The 20,609-nt window shown below is 47.5% G+C and overlaps 1 protein-coding gene across 1 annotated transcript in view; it reads right to left on the reverse strand.

The window, feature by feature from the left end:
- Positions 1-20,609, reverse strand: part of LOC119929508 (probable hydrolase PNKD) — a 53,699-nt gene that overhangs the window by 18,835 nt on the left and 14,255 nt on the right. The gene's annotated exons all lie outside the window — the stretch shown is intronic.

Raw genomic sequence — 20,609 nt, forward strand, 5'->3', positions numbered from 1 at the left:
TTGAGCGCTTACTGTGTGCAGAGCACTGGACTAAGTGCTTGGGTCTAGAGACGGTCCCTACCCAACAGTGGGCTCACAGTCTAGAAGGGGGAGACAGAGAACAAAACAAAACGTATTAACAAAATAAAATGAATAGACTATGTCCAAATAAAATAGAGTAATAAATACGTACAAACATATACACATATATACAGGTGCTGTGGGGAGGGGAAGGAGGTAAGGTGGAGGGGATGGGGAGGGGGAGGAGGGGGAGAGGAAGGAGGGGGCTCAGTCTGGGAAGGCCTCCTGGAGGAGGTGAGTTCCCAGTAGGGCTTTGAAGGGAGGAAGAGAGCTAGCTTGGCGGATGGGCAGAGGGAGGGCGTTCTGGGCCAGGGGGAGGACCTGGGCCGGGGGTCGATGGCGGGACGGGCGAGAACGAGGCCTAACGGTGAGGAGGTGAGCGGCAGAGGAGCGGAGGGTGCGGGCTGGGCTGGACAAGGAGAGAAGGGAGGTGAGGGAGGAGGGGGCGAGGGGATGGGGAGCCTGGAAGCCCAGGGTGAGGTGTTTCTGCCTGATGCGTAGGTTGATTGGTAGCCACTGGAGATTTTTGAGGAGGGGAGTAACATGCCCAGAGCGTTTCTGGACAAAGGCAATCCGGGTCCGGCCTGCGGCGTGAAGTATGGATTGAAGAGGGGAGAGACAGGAGGATGGGAGATCGGAGAGGAGGCTGATACAGTAAGAGGAGGCTGATACAGGAGGAGGAATGCCCTTCCTCCGCACATCCGCCAAACTAGCTCTCTTCCTCCCTTCAAAGCCCGACTGAGAGCTCACCTCCTCCAGGAGGCCTTCCCACACTCAGCCCCCTTTTTCCTCTCCTCCTCCCCATCCGCCCCCTCTGCTCTACCTCCTTCCCCTCCCCACAGCACTTGTATATATCTGTACAGATTTATTACTCTATTTATTTTACTTGTACATGTTTACTATTCTATTTATTTTGTTAATGATGTACATATAGCTATAATTCTATTTCTTCTGACGATTTGACACCCGTCTACATGTTTTGTTTTGTTGTCTGTCTCCCCCTTCCAGACTGTGAGCCCGTTGTTGGGTAGGGACCGTCTCTAAATGTTGCCGACTTGTACTTCCCAAGCGCTTAGTACAGTGCTCTGCACACAGTAAGCGCTCAATAAATACGATTGAACGAATGAATGAATAGGGACCGTCTCTACATGTTGCCAACTTGTACATCCCAAGCGCTTAGTACAGTGCTCTGCACACAGTAAGCGCTCAATAAATACGATTGAACGAATGAATGAATAGGGACCGTCTCTACATGTTGCCGACCTGTACTTCCCAAGCGCTTAGTACAGTACTCCGCACCCAGTAAGCGTTCATTAAAGATGATTGAATGAATGAATGAATGCTTCTCATGAGACCATGAGAGAGGGTGGGGAGCAGGAGTTCCTCCATCTTGCTCCTGGCCCCGTGGAATGTGCTCCCTTTTCATATCATCATCATCATCATCAATCGTATTTATTGAGCGCTTACTATGTGCAGAGCACTGTACTAAGCGCTTGGGAAGTACAAATTGGCAACATATAGAGACAGTCCCTACCCAACAGTGGGCTCACGGTGGGCTTCATATCCGACAGACAATGACTCTCCCTCCAACCAAAGCCTTACTGAAGGTCCGCCTCCTCCAAGAGGTCTTCCCTGACTAAGCCCTCCTTTCCTCTTTTCCCACTCCCTTGTGCGTCCCCCTGACTGGCTCCCTTCCTTCATCCCCCCTCCCAGCCCCACACCGCTTATGTCCACATCCCTCATTTATTTATTTCTATTTGTGTCTCCCTCCCCGCTTGACTGTAAGCTCACTGTGGGCAAGAAATGTGTCTATTTACTGTTATACGGTACTCCCAAGTGCTAAGTACAGTGCTCTGCACACAGTATGTACTCAATAAATACGACTGACTGACTGATTGCTTCTGGCCCAGATAATGATAATGATTTTCCTCTCCTCTTCCCCATCTCCCCTGCCCTACCTTCCTTCCCCTCCCCACAGCACCTGTATATATGTTTGCACAGATTTATTACTCTATTTATTTTACTTGAACATATTTACTATTCTATTTATTTTGTTAATGATCATCATCATCATCATCATCAATCGTATTTATTGGGCGCTTACTATGTGCAGAGCACTGCACTAAGCGCTTGGGAAGTACAAGTTGGCAACATATAGAGACAGTCCCTACCCAACAGTGGGCTCACAGTCTAAAAGGGGGAGACAGAGAACAAAACCAAACATACTAACAAAATAAAATAAATAGAATAGATATGTACAAATAAAATAAATAAATAAATAAATAGAGTAATAAATATGTACAAACATATATACATATATACAGGTGCATATACATATCTAGCTTTATTTTTATTTGTTCTGATGACTTGACACCTGTCCACGTGTTTTGTTTCGTTGTCTGTCTCCCCCTTCTAGACTGTGAGCCCGTTGTTGGGTAGGGACCGTCTCTATATGTCACCAACTTGTACTTCCCAAGCGCTTAGTACAGTGCTCTGCACACAGTAAGCACTCAATAAATGCGAGTGAATGAATGAATGAATGACAGTGGAATTTGTTAAGTGCTAAGTGCTGGGCACTGTACCAAGCGCTGGAGTAGATATAATAATAATAATAATAATAATAATAATAATAATAATGGTGGCATTTGTTAAGCACTTCCTCTGTGCCAAACACTGTTCTAAGTACTGGGGGGGGGGGGGGGGCAGGATACAAGGTAATCAGGTTGTCCCACATGGGGCTCACAGTCTTAATCCCCATTTTACAGATGAGGGAACTGAGGCCCAGAGAAGTGAAGTGACTTGCCCAAAGTAACACAGCTGACAAGTGGCAGAGCCAGGATTAGAACCCATGACCTCTGACTCCCAAGCCCAGGCTCTTGCCGCTGAGCCACGCTGCTTCTCCAGATATAAGACCATCGGGTCAGACACAGTCCCCGTCCCTCATGGGGTTTATAATCTAAGGAGGAGAGAAAATAGGTATTGAATCCCCATGTTTCAGATGAGCAACTGAGGCACAGAGAAGTGAAGTGACTTACTCAAGGTCACAGAGCAAACAAGTGGCAGAGCCGGGATTAGAATCCAGGTCATTCATTCATTCATTCGTATTTGTTGAGCGCTTACTGTGTACAGAGCACTGAACTAAGTGCTTGGGAGAGGAGAATGCAACAATCAACAGTGACATTCCCTGCCCACAACGAGCTTAGAGTCTAGAGGAGGGGAGACAGACATCAGTGCTAAGCGCTTAGTACAGTGCTAAGCGCTTAGTACAGTGCTCTGCACATAGTAAGCGCTCAATAAATACGATTGATGATCAGTACAAATGAATAAAATGACAGATAGGGACATAAAAGTGGTGTGGGGCTGGGAGCGGGGAAGAACAAAAGCGGCGTGGCTCAGTGGAAAGAGCACAGGCTTTGGAGTCAGAGTTCATGGGTTCAAATCCCGGCTTTTCCACTTGTCAGCTGTGTGACTTTGGGCAAGTCACTTAACTTCTCTGTGCCTCAGTTCCCTCCTCTGTAAAATGGGGATTAAGACTGTGAGCCCCCCGTGGGACAACCTGATCACCTTGTAACCTCCCCAGCACTTAGAACAGTGCCTTGCACACAGTAAGTGCTTAATAAATGCCATTATTAAAAGCAGAAGGGAGTGGGAAATGAGGAAAAGTGGGGCTTAGTCAGGGAAGGCCTCTTGGAGGAGATGGGCCTTCAGTAAGGCTTTGAAGGTAGGGAGAGTCATTGTCTGTGGGATTCTAGACTGTGAGCCCACTGTTGGGTAGGGACTGTCTCTATATGTTGCCAATTTGTACTTCCCAAGCGCTTAGTACAGTGCTCTGCACATAGTAAGCGCTCAATAAATACGATTGATGATGATGATGATGATGATTTGAGAAGGGAGGTGATTTGCCCAAAGTTACACACAGTAGGCATGTGACAGAGCCGGCTTTAGAACCCAGGTCCTCTGATTCCCAGGTCTGAGCTCTTTCTACTAGGCCACACTCATCATCATCATCAGTTGTATTTATTGAGCGCTTACTGTGTGCAGAGCACTGTACTAAGTGCTTGGGAAGTACAAATTGGCAACATATAGAGACAGTCCCTACCCAACAGTGGGCTCCCAGTCTAAAAGGGGGAGACAGAGAACAAAACCAAACATACCAACAAAATAAAATAAATGGAATAGATAAGTACAAGTAAAATACATAAATAAATAAATAAATAACACACTGTTCCACTGCCTCCCCTTGGGGGTCAGGGGAGCCCCTGCCCCTTCCCGAACCTCGGTCTTCCCTTTCCCCGGCCCCTAGCTGGGAGGGGAGGGGGTCCCCGGGGTCTCTCTTGCCCAGCACCAAAGAGCCCAGCCCAACCTTGGCAGGGGAGGAACGCAGGGAGGACCAGAGCGGCCAGCTGCTGGGGGAAACTGAGCTCAAAACGGGTGCGTTACGGGATACTGATCCCTACTGGGATTCGCCTGGCAGCCAAGGGGGTGACTTCCTCCCTTTATCATCCCCACTAGGCTTGGGACAGGTTACAAGTCATGCTTTCGGCCGTCAAGGCATTTGCAGTCTAGCTGGAAAGACAAACATTGGTATCAATTCCAGACAGGGGGAGGACTGGACCCTATAGGACACGTACATTAAGTGCTACAGGTCGAAGGGAACTTTTAATGCTTAGTTTACTTGGAATGGCCGAAGGGACAGTTGGGGGTATAATGGGGGGAGATCAGGAATAAATCAAGGAAGGTCTCTAGAAGGAGATTTGATCCCTGTAGTGTTTTGGATATGGAGGAGGAGGGAATTCCAGGTATGGGAAGAACAGGGCCGTGAAGTTAGTAGCTGTGGAGAGGGAAAAGACACCCAGCGAGTAGATTATCTCGAAAGAAATAAGACTGAGGAGAGTTGGGAGGGGTGGGTAGATTTTGGAAAGCTCACGCCTGATGGTTTGGGTTTTGTCACCAAAATATTTGGCAAGGTCAAGAGAGGAGATTTGGGGTTTCAGGTGGGAATCGGAGCCCTGGAATAGTAGGAGGGGGACATTGGACCTGGTGCTTGAGGAAGGAGACTAACACTGTACTGAGCACTTGGGAGAGTGCAGTACCGTTCGTAGAAATGCAGCGTGGAGCACGGGCTTCGGAGTCAGAGGTCACGGGTTCAAATCCCGACTCCACCGATTGTCAGCTGTGTGACTTTGGGCAAGTCACTTAACTTCTCTGTGCCTCAGTTCCCTCATCTGTAAAATGAGGATTGACTGTGAGCCCCCTGTGGGACAACCTGATCACCTTGTATCCTCCCCAGTGCTTAGAACAGTGCTTGGCACGTAGTAAGCGCTTAATAAATGCCATTATTATTATTATTTTCCCCCTGCTCCCAGCCCCACAGCACTTATGTCCAGATCTGTCATTTCTTTCTTTCTATTCATGTCTGTCTGCCCATCCAGACTGTAAATTCGTTGTGGGCAGAGGATGTTTCTGTTCTTCCAGGCGCTTAGTACAGTGCTCTGCCAACTCCTACCTCACCTCGCTTTTCTCCTTCCACAACCCAGTCCGCACCCTTCTCTTTGTGCCTCCATCTCACCTCTCTGGCCCCCGCCCCGCCTCTGGCCTGAAACACCCTCCCCACCTCAAATCCCACAGATAATGACTCTCCCCTCCTTCAAAGCCTTACTGAAGGCGCAGAAGCAGCGTGGCTCAGTGGCAAGAGCCCGGGCTTTGGAGTCAGAGGTCATGGGTTCGAATCCCGACTCCGCCACATGTCTGCTGTGTGACCTTGGGCAAGTCACTTAAATTCTCAGAGCCTCAGTTCCCCTATCTGTAAAATGGGGATGAAGACTGTGAGCCCCACGTGGGACACCTTGATCACCTTGTATCCCCCCCAGCGCTTAGAACAGTGCTTTGCACATAGTAAGCACTTAACAAATACCATCATCATCATCTCCTCCCAGAGGCCTTCCCAGACTAAGCCCCCCTTTCCTCATCTCCCCTCCCTTCTGCATCCCCCGACTCGCTCCCTTCGCTCTTCCCCACAACCCCAGCCCCACATCACTTACGTCCAGATCTGTCATTGTGTTTATTTGTATTGATGTCTGTCTCCCCTGCTTTAATAATAATAACAATAATAATAATAATAATAATAATAATGGCATTTGTTAAGCATTTACTATGTGTGAAGCACTGTCCCAAGTGCTGGGGGTCGGGGGGAATACAAGGTGATCAGGTTGTCCCACGTGGGGCTCACAGTCTTCATCCCCATTTTACAGATGAGGTAACTGAGGCACGGAGAAGGGAAGTGACTTTCCCAAAGTCACACAGCTGACAAGTGGTGGAGCTGGGATTAGAACCCACGACCTTATATTATATTATTATATGTTATTATATATTATATGTTGCCAACTTGTACTTCCCAAGTGCTTAGTACAGTGCTCTGCAAACAGTAAGCACTCAATAAATACGATTGATTGATTGATTGATTGATTGACCTCTGGCTCCCTCTTTCCACTGAGCCATGCTGCTTCTCTGTGAGCTCATTGTGGGCAGGGAATGTCACTGTTTATTCATCATCATCAATCGCATTTATTGAGCGCTTACTATGTGCAGAGCACTGTACTAAGCGCTTGGGAAGTACAAATTGGCAACATATAGAGACAGTCCCTACCCAACAGTGGGCTCACAGTCTAAAAGGGTTGTGTTGTCCTCTCCCAGGGGCTTAGTACAGTGCTCTGCCTGCAGTAAGCACTTAATAAATACTATTGAATGAATGAATGAATACTCTTGACTGCCTGCTGCGAATCGCTGGCCCTTTAAGAGTGATGACGATGATGATGATGGCATTTGTTAAGCGCTTCCTATGTGCAAAGCACTGGGGGGGATACAAGGTGATCACGTTGTCCCACGTGGGGCTCACCGCCTTAATCCCCATTTTACAGATGAGGGAACTGAGGCTCAGAGAAGTGAAGTGACTTGCTCAAGGTCACCTAGCAGACATGTGGGGGAGCCAGGATTAGAACCCACAACCTCGGACTCCCAAGCCCGTGCTCTTTCCACAGAGCCACGCGGCCTTTCAAGAACCCAGCCTCCAGGCCCAGACCTCTCCTTCAGCCCTGAGGGAAAACTGCAAAGAGGCTTAATGAGAGAGAGAAGACCTGAGGGAACAAAGATGAAGGCCTTGGGGGGCCTCCGGCTGCCCCTGCTCAGGGACACCCCCAGAACGGGAGAACAGGAGCCCAGTCCCTGGGGATTGCGGGAAGCAAGGGATTTCACTTCTCTGGGCCTCAGTTCCCTCATCTGTAGAACGGGGATTAATTCCCAAGTGGGACGGGGACTGTGTCCAACCTAATTAGCTTGGATTTACTCCAGCGCTTAGAACTGTGCCCAGCACGTTGTAAGCGCCTAACAGATTTTATTACTAAGCGCCGTCGAATCGTTTCCGATTCACAGCGAGTCCACGGATGGACTGCGGAGAAGGGATTTCACTTCTCTGGGCCTCAGTTCCCTCATCTGTAGAATGGGGATTAAGCCCCAAAAGGGACAGGGACTGTGTCCAACCTAATTAGCTTGGATTTACTCCAGCGCTTAAAACAAGTGCCCAGCACACTGTAAGCACCTAACAGATTCTATTATTAAGCGCCGTCGAATCGTTTCCGATTCACAGCAACTCCACGGACAGACTGTGGAGAAGGGATTTCACTTCTCTGGGCCTCAGTTCCCTCATCTGTAGAACGGGGATTAATCCCCAAGTGGGACAGGGACTGTGTCCAACCTAATTATCTTGGATTTACTCCAGCGCTTAAAACAAGTGCCCAGCACACTGTAAGCGCCTAACAGATTTTATTATTAAGCGCCGTCGAATCGTTTCCAATTCACAGCGACTTCACGGATAGACTGTGGAGAAGGGATTTCACTTCTCTGGGCCTCAGTTCCCTCATCTGTAAAACGGGGATTAATCCCCAAGTGGAACAGGGACTGTGTCCAACCTAATTAGCTTGGATTTACTCCAGCGCTTAAAACAGTGCCCAGCACATTGTAAGCGCCTAACAGATTTTATTACTAAGTGCCGTCGAATCGTTTCTGATTCACAGCGACTCCACGGATAGACTGTGGAGAAGGGATTTCACTTCTCTGGGCCTCAGTTCCCTCATCTGTAAAACGGGGATTAATCCCCAAGTGGAACAGGGACTGTGTCCAACCTAATTAGCTTGGATTTACTCCAGCGCTTAGAACAGTGTCCAGCACATTGCAAGCACCTAACAGATTTTATTATTAAGTGCCGTCGAATAGTTTCCAATTCACAGCGACTCCACGGATAGACTGTGGAAAAGGGATTTCACTTCTCTGGGCCTCAGTTCCCTCATCTGTAAAACGGGGATTAATCCCCAAGTGGAACAGGGACTGTGTCCAACCTAATTAGCTTGGATTTACTCCAGCGCTTAGAACAGTGTCCAGCACATTGCAAGCACCTAACAGATTTTATTATTAAGTGCCGTCGAATAGTTTCCAATTCACAGCGACTCCTCGGATAGACTGTGGAGAAGGGATTTCACTTCTCTGGGCCTCAGTTCCCTCATCTGTAGAACGGGGATTAAGCCCCAAGTGGGACAGGGACTGTGCCCAACCTAATTAGCTTGGATTTACTCCAGCGCTTAGAACTCTGCCCAGCACACTGTAAGCACCAAACAGATTTTATTATTAAGCGCCGTCGAATCGTTTCCGATTCACAGTGACTCCACGGATAGACTGTGGAGAAGGGATTTCACTTCTCTGGGCCTCAGTTCCCTCATCTGTAGAACGGGGATTAAGCCCCAAGTGGGACAGGGACTGTGTCCAACCTAATTAGCTTGGATTTACTCCAGCGCTTAGAACAGTGCCCAGCACATTGTAAGCACCTAACAGATTTTATTATTAAGTGCCGTCGAGTCGTTTCCGATTCACAGCGAGTCCACGGACAGACTGTGGAGAAGGGATTTCACTTCTCTGGGCCTCAGTTCCCTCATCTGTAGAATGGGGATTAAGCCCCAACTGGGACAGGGACTGTGCTCAACCTAATTAGCTTGGATTTACTCCAGCGCTTAGAACTGTGCCCAGCACATTGTAAGCACCTAACAGATTTTATTACTAAGCGCCGTTGAATCGTTTCCGATTCACAGCGACTCCACTGATAGACTGTGGAGAAGGGATTTCACTTCTCTGGGCCTCAGTTCCCTCATCTGTAGAACGGGGATTAAGCCCCAAGGGGGACAGGGACTGTGTCCAACCTAATTAGCTTGGATTGACTCCAGCGCTTAAAACAGTGCCCAGCACATTGTAAGCGCCTAACAGATTTTATTACTAAGCGCCGTCGAATCGTTTCCGATTCACAGCGACTACTCAGACTGTGGAGAAGGGATTTCACTTCTCTGGGCCTCAGTTCCCTCATCTGTAGAACGGGGATTAATCCCCAAGTGGAACAGGGACTGTGTCCAACCTAATTAGCTTGGATTTACTCCAGCGCTTAAAACAGTGCCCAGCACATTGTAAGCGCCTAACAGATTTTATTATTAAGTGCCGTCGAATCGTTTCCGATTCACAGCGACTCCACGGATAGACTGTGGAGAAGGGATTTCACTTCTCTGGGCCTCAGTTCCCTCATCTGTAGAACGGGGATTAAGCCCCAAATGGAACAGGGACTGTGTCCAACCTAATTAGCTTGGATTTACCCCAACGCTTAAAACAGTGCCCAGCACATTGTAAGCACCTAACAGATTTTATTATTAAGCGCCGTCGAATTGTTTCCGATTCACAGCGACTCCTCAGATAGACTGTGGAGAAGGGATTTCACTTCTCTGGGCCTCAGTTCCCTCATCTGTAGAACGGGGATTAATCCCCAAGTGGGACAGGGACTGTGCCCAACCTAATTAGCTTGGATTTACTCCAGCGCTTAAAACAGTGCCCAGCACACTGTAAGCACCTAACAGATTCTATTATTAAGCGCCGTCGAATCGTTTCCGATTCACAGCAACTCCACGGACAGACTGTGGAGAAGGGATTTCACTTCTCTGGGCCTCAGTTCCCTCATCTGTAGAACGGGGATTAATCCCCAAGTGGGACAGGGACTGTGTCCAACCTAATTAGCTTGGATTTACTCCAGAGTTTAAAACAGTGCCCAGCACACTGTAAGCACCGAACAGATTTTATTATTAAGCGCCGTCGAATCGTTTCCGATTCACAGCGACTCCACGGATAGACTGTGGAGAAGGGATTTCACTTCTCTGGGCCTCAGTTCCCTCATCTGTAGAACGGGGATTAATCCCCAAGTGGGACAGGGACTGTGTCCAACCTGATTAGCTTGGATTTACTCCAGCGCTTAGAACAGTGCCCAGTACACTGTAAGCACCTAACATATTTTATTATTAAGCGCCGTCGAGTCGTTTCCGATTCACAGCGACTCCACGGATAGACTTCGTCCAGAACGTCCTGTCCTTCTCCATCATCCGCAACTTTTCTAATGGTTGTTACGTGTCTCTACCCATCTAGCTTCTGGTCTGCCTCTTCCGAGTTTTCCCTGGACTTTTCCTAGCATTAGTGTCTTTTCCAGAGAATCAGTCCGCCTGATGATGTGTCCAAGATACGCTCATCTTTTCGTCTAACATCGCCAAAAAATAAAAAATAAAAAAGGGAGGTAGGGCAGAGGGGACGGAGACGGGGATAGGGCCTAGTTGCCTTTGGCTGATTGCCCTCCTTTTGGTTTTATCAGCCCTATCTCGGCTCCTACTCTTTTACCTAGTATATGTTGGCAACTGCATTCATTCATTCATTCAATTGTATTTATTGTGCACTTACTGTGTGCAGAGCACTGGACTAAGCGCTTGGGAAGTACAAGTCGGCAACACAGAGAGACGGTCCCTACCCAATAACGGGCTCACAAGCTAGGAGGGGGAGACGGACAACAAAACAAAATATGTAGACAGATGTCAAAATCGTCAGAACAAACAGACTTATAGCTATATGCACATCATTAACAAAATAAATAGAATAGTAAATATGTACAAGTAAAATAGAGTAATAAATCTGTACAAATATATACAAGTGCTGTGGGGAGGGGAAGGAGGTAGGGTGGGGGGGATAGGGAGGAGGAGAGGAAAAAGCCTCCATTCTCTTCCTCTCCTAATATTAATAATCATTAATTCATTCAATCGTATTTATTGAGCACTTGCTGTGTGCAGAGCTCTGTACTAAGCGCTTGGGAAGTTGGCAACATATAGAGACAACCCCTACCCAACAACAGTCTAGAACGGGGGAGACAGACAACAAAACAGAACAAGTAGACAGTAATCAATAGCATCAAAATGGATAAATAGAATTATAGATAGATGCATATCATTAATAAAATAAATAGAATAATAAATATGTACATATATACACAAGCGCTGTGGGAAGGAGAGGGAGGGAGTCAGGGCGATGGAGAGGGGAGGAGAAGCTGAGACTGAACTCCTCATCTTCCCTCCCAAACCCTGCCCTCTCCCTGACTTTCCCATCACTGTTGACGGCACTACCATCCTTCCCGTCTCACAGGCCCGCAACCTCAGTGTCATCCTCGACTCCGCTCTCTCGTTCACCCCTCACATCCAATCCGTCACCAAAACCTGCCGGTCTCACCTCCGCAACATTGCCAAGATCCGCCCTTTCCTCTCCATCCAAACCGCTACCCTGCTGGTTCAATCTCTCATCCTCTCCCGACTGGATGACTGCATCAGCCTCCTCTCTGATCTCCCATCCTCCTGTCTCTCCCCACTTCCGTCTATACTTCACGCCGCTGCCCGGATTGTCTTTGTCCAGAAACGCTCTGGACATGTTACTCCCCTCCTCAAAACTCTCCAGTGGCTACCAATCAACCCACGCATCAGGCAGAAACTCCTCACCTTCGGCTTCCAGGCTGTCCATCCCCTCGCCCCCTCCTACCTCACCTCCCTTCTTTCCTTCTCCAGCCCAGCCCGCACCCTCCGCTCCTCTGCCACTAACCTCCTCACTGGGCCTCGTTCTTGCCTGTCCCGCTGTCGACCTCCGGCCCACGTCCTCCCCGTGGCCCGGAATGCCCTCCCTCTGCCCATCCGCCAAGCTAGCTCTCTTCCTCCCTTCAAAGCCCTACTGAGAGCTCACCTCCTCCAGGAGGCCTTCCCAGACTGAGCCCCCTCCTTCCTCTCCCCCCCCAAATCCCCCCACCCTACCTCCTTCCCCTCCCCACACCTGTATAAATGTTTGTACAGATTTATTACTCTATTTTACTTGTACATATTTACTATTCTACTTATTTTATTTTGTTAATATGTTTTGTTTTGTTGTCTGTCTCCCCCGTCTAGACTGTGAGCCCGTTGTTGGGTAGGGACCGTCTCTATATGTTGCCAACTTGTACTTCCCAAGCGCTTAGTCCGGTGCTCTGCACACAGTAAGCGCTCAATAAATACGATTGAATGAATGAATGAATGAAAGGGGGGCTGAGTGTGGGAAGGCCTCCTGGAGGAGGTGAGCTCTCAGTAGGGCTTTGAAGGGAGGAAGTGTGGTAGTTTGGTGGATGTGAATCAGTCAATCAATCGCATTTATTGCACACATCCTAGACCACTGGCCTAAGTGCTTGGGAGAGTCCAATACAACAGAGTTGGCAGACAAGTTCCCTGCCCTCAAGGAACCGACACGTGGCATTTGCTGAGTGCTGATTATGGGCCCAGCACGGTAATAATAATTAATAATAATAATGGTAGCACTTATTAAGCACTGACTGTGTGCCGGGCACTGTACTAAACGCTGGGGTGGATGCGAGCAAATCGAGTTGGACACAGTCCCTGCCCCTCGTGGGGTTCGCTGTCTCAATCCCCATTTTACAGCTGAGGGAACTGAGGCCCAGAGAAGTGAAGTGATTTGCACAAGGTCACACAGATACTACTACTAATAATAATGGCATTTATTAAGCGCTTACTATGAGCAAAGCACTGTTCTAAGCGCTGGGGAGGTTACAAGGTGATCAGGTTGTCCCATGTGGGGCTCACAGAATTAATCCCCATTTTACAGATGAGGGAACTGAGGCCCAGAGAAGTTAAGTGACTTGCCCAAAGTCACACAGCTGACAAGTAGCAGAGCTGGGATTTGAACCCACAACCTGTGACTCCAAAGCCCAGCCTCTTTCCACTGAGCCACGCTGCTTCTCTAGGCCATGGGGGAGGTAGGAGATCATCAGATGGCAGGTAGGAGACTGGGGTGGGATTGCATAAGAGGCACTTAGTTGTTTTCTGTTTTTTAATAACGATAATAGTAATAATTATGGTACTTCATTCATTCTATCGTATTTATTGAGCGCTTACTGTGTGCAAAACACTGTTCTAAGTGCTTGGAAGAGTACAATAGGGCAATAATAATAATAATGATGGCATTTGTTAAGCGCTTACTATGTGCAAAGCACTGTTCTAAGCGCTGCGGGGGGATACGAAGTGATCAGGTTGTCCCATGTGGGGCTCACAGTCTTAATCCCCATTTTACAGATGAGGTAAGCGAGGCTCAGAGAATAATAATAATAATAAATAATGATGGCATTTGTTAAGCGCTTACTATGTGCAAAGCACTGTTCTAAGAGCTGGGAGGATACAAGGTGATCACATTGTCCCATGTGCGGCTCAAAGTCTTCATCCCCATTTTACAGATGAGATAACTGGGGCACAGAGAAGTGAAGTGACTTGCCCAAGGTCACACAAGAGACATGTGGCAGAGCCGGGATTAGAACCCATGAACTCTGACTCCCAAGCCTGTGCTCTGTCCACTGAGCCACAAAGTTTCTCCCCATTCCCTTCCCACAAGGAGCATGGAGTCTAGAGTGGGGGGTCACAGACATTAGTAGAAATAGAATTACAGAAATAAATAAATAAATTAATTAATTAATAATTAATAGAATTAATAGAAATAAATTACAGATTTGTACGGAAGTGCCTTGTTAAATGCTTACTATGTGGCAGCCACTCTTCTAAGTGCTGGGGTAGATATAAATTGATCAGTTTGGACACTGTCCCTGTCCCATGTGGGGTTCACACTCTTAATCCCCATTTCAATTTGTACTTCCCAAGCGCTTAGTACAGTGCTCTGCACATAGTAAGTGCTCAATAAATACGATTGATGATGATGATGATTTCACAGATGAGGTAACTGAGGCATAGAGAAGTGAAGTGACTTGTCCAAGGTCACACGGCAGACAAATGGCAGAACCGGGATGAGAACCCATGACATTCTGGGTTATACGTTGCCAATTTGTACTTCCCAAGCGCTTAGTACAGTGCTCTGCACACAGTAAGTGCTCAATAAATACGATTGATGATGATGATGATTCTGACTCCGGGCCCGTGCTCTAGCCACTAAAACCATGCTGCTTCTCATGGTATTTTAGAGTATTTGTTAGGCGCTTACTCTGTGTCAAGCATTGTTCTGAGCAGTGGGGTAATAATAACTATAATAATTAATCATTATGGGATCTGTTAATAATAATAATAATAATAATGACATTTGTTAAGCGCTTACTATGTGCAAAGCACTGTTCTAAGCGCTGGGGGGATACAAGGTGATCAGGTTGTCCCACGGGGGGGGCTCACAGTCTTAATCCCCATTTTACAGATGAGGGAACTGAGGCTCAGAGAAGTTAAGTGGCTTGCCCAAGGTCACACAGCAGACATGTGGCGGAGCCAGGATTCGAACTCACGACCTCTGACTCCAAAGCCCGGGCTCTTTCCACTGAGCCACGCTGCTTCTCAAGCACAAGCTGTTAAGCGCCAAGCACTGATGATTATGGTACTTGTTAAGTGTTTACGATGTACCAAGCACTGTTCTAAGTGCTGGGGTAGATACAGAGGTCATCAGGTTGTCCCACATGGGGCTCACAGTCTTCATCCCCATTTGACAGATGAGGTCACTGAGGCACAGAGAAATTAAGTAGCTTGCCCAAGGTCACACAGCAGACCGGTGGTGGGTATCAAGGAGCCAATCCTGTTGGACACAGTCCCAATCTCACATGAGGCTCACAGTCCAGTTGGGAAGGAGAACAGGGATTCCATCTCCATCTGGCAGTTGAGGAAACTGAGGCACAGATAAGTGACCTTTGGACATTTGATATTCTCCCCACCCCCACAGCACTTATGAACATCTCTTTAAATTATATTAATCCATATTAATATCAGTCTCCCTTCTGGACTGTAAACTCCTTGTGGGCAGGGAACGTGTTTGCTAATTCTGTTGTGCTCTCCCGAGCCCTTAGTCTGTGCTCTGCACATAGTAAGCACTTAATAAATACGATTGATTGATTGATTGATTGACTGATTGAAGTGAGTTACCCAAGGTCACACAGCAAATATTGTGGCCTAGTGAAAAAAGCCCAGGCCTGGGATTCAGAGGTCCTGGGTTTTAATCCTGGCTCCGCCACATACCTTCTGGGTGACCTTGGCCAAGTCACTTCACTACTTGTACATATCTATTCTATTTATTTTATTTTGTTAGTATGTTTGGTTTTGTTCTCTGTCTCCCCCTTCTAGACTGTGAGCCCACTGTTGGGTAGGGACTGTCTCTATATGTTGCCATCTTGTACTTCCCAAGTGCTTAGTACAGTGCTCTGCACACAGTAAGCGCTCAATAAATACGATTGATTGATTGATTGATGGATTGATTCTCCGTGCCTCAGTTCCCTCAAGTGAACGGAGAAGCAGTTATGAAAAGCAGCGTGGCTCAGCGGAAAAGAGCCCGGGCTTGGGAGTCAGAGGTCGTGGGTTCAAATCCCGGCTCCGCCAATTGACAGCTGTGTGACTTTGGGCAAGTCACTTAACTTCTCTGGGGCTCAATTACCTCATCTGTAAAATGGGGGTTAAGATTCTGAGGCCCCCCGTGGGACACCCTGATCACCTTGTAACCTCCCCAGCGCTTAGAACAGCGCTTTGCACATAGTAAGCGCTTAATAAATGCCATCATCATTTTATTTAAGTGCAAAATGGGGATTCAATCCCTGTGTTTGTTCTTTTTTTAATGGTATTTGCTAAGTGCCAGGCACTGTTCGTAAGCTTGGGGTAGATGAAGATTAATCAGTTTGGACACGGTCCATGTCCCACATTCATTCAATTGTATTTATTCAATCATCATCATCATCATCAATCGTATTTATTGAGGGCTTACCGTGTGCACAGCACTGTACTAAGCGCTTGGGAAGTACAAATTGGCAACATATAGAGACAGTCCCTACCCAACAGTGGGCTCACAGTCTAAATAGGGGAGACGATCGTATTTATTGAGCGCTTACCGTGTGCAGGGCAGTCAAACCCCATTTTGCGGATGAGGTCACTGAAGCCCACAGAAGTGACGTGACTGGCCCAAGGTCACACAGCGGACAAGTGGCGGGGTCAGGATTAGAACCCAGGCCCTTCTGAGTTTCAGGCCCGGGCTCTACCCACTAAGCCACGCTGCTTCTCTCTTCTCCCTCCTACTTAGACTGTGAGTCCCGAAGGGAACATGATTAGCTTATATCATCATCATCATCATCATCAATCGTATTTATTGAGCGCTTACTACGTGCAGAGCACTGTATTAAGCGCTTGGGAAGTACAAATTGGCAACATCTAGAGACAGTCCCTACCCAACAGTGGGCTCACAGTCTAAAAGGGGGAGACAGAGAACAAAACCAAACATACTAACAAAATAAAATAAATGGAATAGATACGTACAAATAAAATAAATAGAGTAAAAAATATGTACAAACACATATACATGTTATATCTACCCCAACGCTCAGTACAGGGCCTGGCATAGTAAGTGCTGATTAAATACGTAAATAACAGGGTGTGTAAATTGATATGTACAGAATACCCAAGTGTGTCATTAGTGCGGAAGTGTTGAGGTGGTACTTGGGGATATAATCTAGGAAGAAGAGAAATTAATTGGGGAAGGCCTCCTGGAGCAGATGTGATTTTCTACTCCCGGCTCCGCCACTTGTCTGCTGCGTGACCTTGGGCAAGCCGCTTCACTTCTCTGGGCCTCGGTGACCTCATCTGGAAAATGAGGATTTAAACCGCGAGCCTCACGTCGGACGCCTGATGACCTTGTATCGGCCCCAGTGCTTAGAACAGTGCTCGGCACATAGGAAGCGCTTAACAAATACCATAATTATTGTTATCGTTAGATAACACGGTTATTATATTATATATATATTATAATAATAATAATTATGTTACTATATTATAGTGCTATATAAATATAAATTATAAATATAGTAATACTATAATTGTTACTAGGCCATGCCGCTTCTCAACTGTCCTCTTCCAAGTGCTTAGTACAGTGCTCTGCCCAGACTGAGCCCCTTCCTTCCTCTCCCCCTCGTCCCCCTCTCCATCCCCCCCATCTTACCTCCTTCCCTTCCCCACGGCACCTGCATATATGTATATATGTTTGTACAGAGTTATTACTCTATTTATTTATTTTACTTGTACACATCTATTCTATTTATTTTATTTTGTTAGGATGTTTGGTTTTGTTCTCTGTCTCCCCCTTTTAGACTGTGAGCCCACTGTTGGGTAGGGACTGTCTCTAGATGTTGCCAGCTTGTACTTCCCAAGCGCTTAGTCCAGTGCTCTGCACACAGTAAGCGCTCAATAAATACGATTAATTGATTGATTGATTGATTGTAAGCACGCCATAAATATGAGTGAGTGAATGGGCGAGCCCGGACGACCTCAGGTTTTTCTTTCTTGTCTGATCTTGCTTCCCTGCCTCCTCTCCCTACAGCATACCTCCCTCCCTAGGGCCCCCTCCCTCCCAGGGCCTCAGTTTCCCCCTTCCCTCCTCTCCCCCTACTGGGACCACCACTTCAATCTCCACCTGGGACTTCACTCACGGCTCTCCTTCCTTCCTTCCTTCCTTACTGCCCCACCCCAATTCCCCTGGGATCTTTTGTATTCCCTACCCCAGCCTTCCGGCCCCTGGGGCCCATCTTCCCCTTTCTGGCATCTGCCCTGACTCCATAAAATAATAATAATAATAATAATAATAATAATAATGGTATTTGTTAAGTGCTTACTATGTGCCAGGCACTGTTCTAGGCGCCGGGGTGGATACAAACAAATCAGGTTGGACACAGCCCGTGTCCCACGTGGGGCTCACAGTCTCCATCCCCATTTTCCAGACGAGGGAACCGAGGCCCAGAGGGGTGAAGTGACCTGCCCAAGGTCACACAGCAGAACAAGTGGCAGAGTCAGGATTAGAACCCACGACCTTCTGACTCCCAGGCCCGCCCGGGCTCTAGCCTCTGGGCCTACTAAGCGGTGGGGTAGATCAATCGATCAGTAGTATTTATAATAATAATAATAATGATGGCATTTGTTAAGCGCTTACTATGTGCGAAGCACTGTTCTAAGCGCTGCGGGGGGGATACAATGTGATCAGGTTGTCCCATGGGGGGCTCACAGTCTACATCCCCGTTTTACAGATGAGGGAACTGAGGCTCAGAGAAGTTAAGTGACTTGCCCAAGGTCACACAGCTGACAAGTGGCGGAGCCGGGATTCGAACCCATGACCTCTGGCTCCCGAGCCCGGGCTCTTTCCGCTGAGCCACGCTGCTTCTCTATGATGGCATTTGTTAAGCGCTTACTGTGTGCAGAGCACTGTTCTAAGCGCCGGATACAAGGTGATCAAGTTGTCCCACGTGGGGCTCACAGTCTTAATCCCCATTTTCCAGATGAGGTAACTGAGGCTCAGAGAAGTTAAGTGACTTGCCCAAGGTCACACAGCAGACATGTGGCAGAGCCGGGATTCGAACCCACGACCTCTGACTCCAAAGCCCGGGCTCTTCTCCACTGAGCCACGTTATTGAGCGTTCCCTGTGTGCCCGGCCCCGTATTAAGCGCTAGGGAGAGTTATCAAGCTAATTAGGTTGGACAGAGTCCCTGTCCCCCCGTGGGACTCACAGTCTTCATCCCCATTTCACAGATGAGATAACTGGGGCACAGAGAAGTGAAGCGACTTGCCCAAGGTCACACAGCAGGCAAGCGGCAGAACCGGGACGAGAACCCAGGTCGTTCTGACTCCAGGCCCGGGCTCTACCCGCTAGGCCACACTGCTTCTCAAGCTGCTTTTAAATTATACATTATAAATGACCTAATTATTCGTATTAATGCCTGTCTCCCCTGCTAGTCTTTTAGACTGTGAGCCCACTGCTGGGTAGGGACTGTCTCTATATGTTGCCAACTTGTACTTCCCAAGCGCTTAGTACAGTGCTCTGCACACAGTAAGCGCTCAATAAATATGATTGATTGATTGATTGATTGATTGCTAGACTGTAAGCTTATTATGGGCAGGGAACGTGTCTGCTAATGTGTTGTACTGTGCTCTCCCAAGTGCTTAGTACAGTGCTCTGCACGTAGTAAGCAATCAAGAAACACAACAGACTGACTGACTGATTCTCAAGACTTTTCGTCTGCTGTGTGACCGTCGGCAAGTCCCTTCATTTCTCTGTGCCTCAGTTCCCTCATCTGTAAAATGGGGATTAAGAGTGTGAGCCCCTCGTGGGACAACCTGATCACCTTATATCCCCCCAGTGCTTAGAACAGTGCACATAGTAAGCACTTAACAAATACCATTATTATTATTATAAACCGCACGTGGGACAGGGACTGCATCCAACCAGAGTAGCTTCAATCCACCCCAGCGCTTAGCACAGTGCCTGGCACATAGTAAGTGCTTATCAAATACCACAATTATTATTATTATTCTCTGGGCCTCAGTTCCCTCATCTGTAAAACAAGGATTAAGACTGTGAGCCCCACGTGGGACATGGACTGTGTCCAACCAGAATAACTTGAATCCACCCCAGTGCTTAGTACAGTGCCTGGCACATAGTAAGTGCTTATCAAATACCACAATTATTATTATTATTCTCTGGGCCTCAGTTCCCTCATCTGTAAAACAAGGATAAGACTGTGAGCCCCACGTGGGACATGGACTGTGTCCAACCAGAAGAACTTGAATCCACCCCAGTGCTTAGTACAGTGCCTGGCACATAGTAAGTGCTTAACAAATACCACAATTATAACACAAATAACAATACCACAATTACAATAACACAACACAATATAAACACAATAACAACAATAACAACAATAATAACAACAATAACAACAATAACACAATAACAAATACCACAATTATTATTGTTCTCTGGGCCTCATTGTTCTCTGGGCACACAGTGCCTTTTAGACTGTGAGCCCACTGTTGGGTAGGGACTGTCTCTATATGCTGCCAATCTGTACTTCCCGAGCGCTTAGTACAGTGCTCTGCACACAGTAAGCGCTCAATAAATACGGTTGATGATGGCACATAGTAAGTGCTTAACAAATACCACAATTATTATTATTCTCTGGGCCTGTTTCCTCATCTGTAAAACGGGGATTTAGACTGTAAGCCCCTCATGGATCATGGACTGTGTCCAACCAGAATAACCTGAATCCACCCCAGTGCTTAGTACAGTGCCTGGCACATAGTAAGTGTTATCAAATACCACAATTATTATTATTCTCTGGGCC

This window comes from Tachyglossus aculeatus, chromosome 1 (genome assembly GCF_015852505.1).
Source record: "Tachyglossus aculeatus isolate mTacAcu1 chromosome 1, mTacAcu1.pri, whole genome shotgun sequence".
Lineage (NCBI taxonomy): Eukaryota > Metazoa > Chordata > Mammalia > Monotremata > Tachyglossidae > Tachyglossus > Tachyglossus aculeatus.